This window comes from Pteropus alecto, unplaced genomic scaffold (assembly GCF_000325575.1).
Source record: "Pteropus alecto unplaced genomic scaffold, ASM32557v1 scaffold123, whole genome shotgun sequence".
NCBI classification, from domain to species: domain Eukaryota; kingdom Metazoa; phylum Chordata; class Mammalia; order Chiroptera; family Pteropodidae; genus Pteropus; species Pteropus alecto.
The window spans coordinates 3,691,146-3,696,428 of NW_006433950.1; positions in this window are offsets into that span (position 1 = coordinate 3,691,146).

Below are 5,283 nucleotides of genomic sequence, written 5' to 3' on the forward strand. Positions count from 1 at the left end.
AGCAGATGGGAAAAGGCGGAGCATCTGTCCCCCGCTTCCACCCTCGCTGCCCAAACACGCCGAAGTCTTACAGGGAAAAGACACCGCGGCCCCCCATGGGACGCGGAGGAAGCCGGGGTGCCCGTGCTGACCGCTCACCCGACCATCAGTGGAGGCGTCTTAGAAGCAAGGGGAGCGGAAAACCTGCCTGCGAAGCACCCTTCTCCCCACCTTCCCCTTCCACCGGGCACTCACGCTGCACTCAGTGGGAGAACAGACGCCTGGGGACGGGGAAAAGGTGTCGTTTTTCCCAGAGAATGATGGGGTTCAGTTTTTATTTCAAACACAGGTTCTCCCTGCAGCTTGAGGAGGCAGCATGGCCAGACGTTGGGTCCCTCGGGTGAGGGCGTGTTTCCGAGAGGGGGTGCAGTCGAGGTCAGGAGATTCGGCGTCGGGCTGACCTGAGTTCCTGTGTGTGCGTTGGGCAGGCGACTTAGCTTCTCTGAGCCTCTGTTCCCATATCTATGATATGGGTTAACATCTAATTTATAGGGCCGTTGTAAATAAGAAAATGGACATCAAATGTTTAGCCCAGAGACATAGTTCAGGACACACTAGCTATATTGTGATGGTCATTATTGATTCACTAAAGAAATATTCAGAAGCACCTACTATGGGCAGCTGGTGTTTACTATTAGGATGAGACAGCAGAGCATCCTTCATCCTTCCGCGGGCCCACAGCGGGCCTCGCAGAAACGTGCATTTCTACGCATTTGCCAAACCCTCCCACGGTCTCCGCTCCGAGCACGATCTTTTCCTCTCTTCGTGTTTTCCCTCTCTCTGTTCTCTTTTGTCTTTCTTGCCCCCATCCCGTCCGTTTTTCCCTCCCTCATTTTTTTTTTCATTTTCATCAGATCCCTCCCTAAATCCGCATGGATCCAACAGAAGCCAACCCCAAAAGCTGTCAGGCAGTCACACTAACAGATTCGAGACGAAACACCACCTTTGTCTTAAATGTTCAGTGCGGCAGTTAAGGTGATTTCTGCCCAATACCAAGCATTTATTGAGCACCTACTGTGTGCAGGCCCCTGTGATGCGGGTAGGGTCTTGATCCTCGAGCTGGTTGAAGAGACAAATATTGGATGCAAGATGAGCATGGAGACAGAAAAAATTACAGAAGCTGAGCGGGGCAAGGACGAGTCTACAAGAACTCGTGCCAGCTGATCGGGTAATCACAGAATATTCAGACGAGAAGGTACTGTGGAGAGCAGCCGGTATTTGCATGAACTTCAGTGTTTGATTATAAAATTCTCTTCTCAGAGTCAATGCCTCAGGGGAGCATACCATGGAACGTACTTTGAGAACTGCTGATCTGGTCGAACCCACTCACTGTATGGGTGAGGAAACTGGGGCCGAGAGAGGGGAAGTGACGTCCTCAAGTTCACCCCACTATTCGCTTACCTGCAGAGCCCAAGACAACCACTTCTGCTGACTAGACAGACACGAAGGCTTTGTCTTCGTTACCTTCTCGCCCTCGCTCAGCCTCCTCGGCCCCTCTCTGCCCCCACCTCCGCTAAGCTTCGTGACCGTGATCGGAAGGGAACGGGGAATGTATGCAGAATATTCACAGTAGAACAGGATGGGATGAAGCCTTCAGGAAAGCAGGGGCGCGTTAAAAGCCGACCCGTTCCCCATCCGCTGTCGGGGATTCGATGTCCTCTTTCCACAGTGCGTGTTCAAGCCAAGTTCCAGCAAAGACGGACTCCGTCGCTGTTTGCCACGCCAGAGTACGGGGCCGCAAGCCTGAGCGTGGTGCTTTTTCCAGCCCACTCCGCCGATGTGCTGGGACTGCCCGAGAAGGCAGGGAGATGAGGGAGTGGGTGGTAGAGGCCTAAAAAGTGTCCCCAGAATAGGAAAGATTTACAACCTGTGGATGACGCGCCTCCTAGAATGTAAATGTGGTTCCCGTACCCCTGGCCGGCACCGTGAGGCGGACATCGCACATGGGCTGAACCAAGAACTCTCGAAATCTTCCCAGAGTGAGTGAGACCGTGAGGGCGTGAGGATGTGTGTGTGCGCACGACGCATTCACGTGGAGAGGGACGAAAATCTTCAAACTGGAGGGGAGCATACTTTGTGTAGAGTGGAGACTTCTCAACTCGAACTTGTCGCTTTAAAGCCGAACCGGCCAAACAGACTGTAAGGAAACAGGCACGCTCAGGCACTGTTTCGTGCATATTTTGAAGATGCATGCATAAAGCATTTAAGCCAATAATTCCATTTCTAGGAACTTATCCTCCAGCTATATTTACAGATAGGAGCAAAGATATATGAAGAGGGACATTCATTCTCAGCGTTATGTGCAATGAGCACAAAGCTGAATATGTCCACTGGATTGAAAACGTTATCGCCTTAAAAAGAACGAGGACGCTGTTTGGTCTGACGGGGAGGCCTCCAAGATCTATTATGAAATGACGAGGGCGGCGCAGAACAAGACGCATAGTTTGCCCCAATTTATGCGTCTACACACATGCATACACGGACATTGGCTGGTGTGTGTCTAGCAGAGGATGGGAAGCTGCAGAAGAACCTATGTTATGGCATGAGACAGGGGCCAGGGGAGGCAGGGAAGGGTCTGGGGACAGAAGGGTACAGGCTGGCTTCTCATTGGATACCCTGCCGCACAGTTTGAATACATTTTAAACGTGTCCGTATATCACTGACTTCTATGAGAGGCCAGGTTTTCAACACCAATGTCACTTCACATGAGCCTTAGGCGCTCCAACCGTGGACTGGAGTCGTCCACTTCCTCCCACGCCCCTGGCTTAAGAAAGGAAGGCTCTTTCACGGGAGACGTTTCTGGAAACTCTCAAAGCTCTTGTTAAAATAATGGCAGCACTGGAGGCAAGGCCAAGGCCGGCTCCCGCGTGCACAGGGTGTGGGGGTCAGGGTGCCCGACGTCGCCAAGTTATTTCAGCTGCTCTGCCCGGTTCTGCACGCTCTGCCAAGCGTGGCGACAGTTTGGCCCGGAATAAGAGCTGCGGATTCAAGAACTCGGGCGAAGGGTTGGAGCGAGATGAGAAAGTAAGCTCTGGTGAGCTGTTTTCTTCCTACATTGTAAAAATTCATATGCCAGGGGGTCAGGGGTGGGCAGAGAGACGAAACAACACCTCTGTCTTAAATGTTTAGTGCAGCAATTAAGGTTTTCAGGCTCGCACAAACCGAGGGTGCCTTGCAAGGCTTGACGCTCTGGCGTCGAGTGCATATACCACACGAATGAAAAGAATCGCAGGTTTAATTTAGAATTCGGACAAAGGCCCAGACACATGTGTCTCCATGAGAATGTTTGGGTGGGGGAGGGGAGGGCAGGGAGTGACAGCACATGTCACCGGCCAGAGCAAAAGGGCTGTTTTTGGACTTTGATTGGGGGACCTGCTCTGATTTTAACAAGTTTGCCAAGAAGACCTTCAGCTGGGCTGCATATGAGGCCCTGCTATTTTTAATATAAATGTAATGTTTTTAAATCCATCAACGGTGTCCTAAACCAGATTTGGTCGTCAGCAGCTGTGCCGAAATTGTAAAATCTCACCCTTGTGTCTGGTTTCACATCTGGTAACTCACAGCTCACAGTTACAACTCTCCAATAGTAATTAAATGTTTTCTTTAAAAGAAAAAAAAACACCCCCACAATCATATATGGCAGGATGCATTATTAAAGGAGTATTTTGACTCACAACAACCACCGCCAGGAAGAATCCAGCGAGAATTTTATAGGTAGTTGGGTTCTTTTAGGTACTTTTTCTAAAGGTGTTGATCAAAATAAGTACTTGCTACAAAAGGCGAAGGCAGCTTGCAGCGGGGTGGGTACCGAGCGACGCTGAGCGACCGTAATTGCTGGTGAGGAGAATGCCTCCTCTTTGATGTCACCCGTGGCTTTTCTTTTTGTTTCAGAAAGGAAGAAACTTCAAAAGCCGTAATTTCAGGACAATAAAGGACTCACATGAATATAGGTACCGACTTTAACTGCTCAGGGAAAAGTTTCAGGGTGAGAATGCGTGAGGATGAAGGAGATGGAATTCCAAAATCCGCGAGTTTCCCTCCGTACACCATCCTCAACATGAGTGGAGGATGCCGGACACGGATGCCTCCTGCCACCTTTAGATCTTGCGCGTGCCCCTAGGTGAAAACAGTTAACTCCTCGTATTTTAAAATCTGTGGTCTTATTTTGTCATATTATTTTAAATTTAGTGCTATGTTATACTAAGTGACTGGATTCTGCTAATAACGTAAAGATTCTTATATACCTCGTAGACTATAGAAAAGATGCTCTATAAATCAAGACATAAAGTAGAGATTTGAGTGTTCTAATGCTTTCATTTTTAGGCTAACTTTTTCATTTTATAAACTCTTTCAGTGATATAACAAACCAAAAAATGTACACCTCATCATTGTACGTAGCTTCGTTTTTTGACGTTAACTTTTTTCCTAGGCATTTTAACTGCAGAATTCGATGATTTTTAGATTTTCTGAGTTGCGCAACCGTGATCTCAATCTAGGTGTAGAACCTAACGATTTTTTAAAAATAGCAATGACTAAAAGGAAGATCAGGGAAGAAACCAGACAACCCCCTGAGTAGAGTGAGTTCGAGACCCCATACGTGACACCGAGTGGCTCAGTCCTCGGCCCTGGCAGAGAACTGAAGACCGTGCAGGATGCTTAGAGCCCGCTGGCGTCTCAGAGCCCTGCGCACATTCCGTGCTGTGGCAGAGCTGCCGGTCCACGCTCTCCAGCGTTTCCCTCGGTGCAGTGAGTCCGGGGCCTCCTGCTATAAGCACCGTCGTACCCGCAGAAACCTCGGAAGGCCGGAAAGCCAGAATCGGCTTGCAGAGCACAGGCACCAGCAGTCTGCCCGACACAGATGGCTGGACGGATGTTAAGACGGAATTAGCAGGGCTGGACGGTCTGAACGAAACAGGCGCCATCTGAATCGCCCAGAACTCAGAGGACGCTGCTCATGGACGGGAGCACAGTACCAGTCAGCTAAGCGGAGAAGCAGCTGTCCCTGAAAAAGTGGTGGCTTCTTCAAGTCCCCTTCCTTCCTGGGCCCTGTCACTCCTTCCCATTGGAATGGGAAGCGGGGAGCTGTGCCTCCCTCAGGAGCGGCTGAGGGGAAGGGGAAGGACCGAGGGGAGAGGGAGAGGCCGGAACAGTGGCACGCGCTGCCCTGAGCTGCTAGAAAGCCCCGAATCAGTGCGCTCTCTCACTCTGCCTGGCCCTGGAGGGGGCTTGCGGGGAGTCAGGACT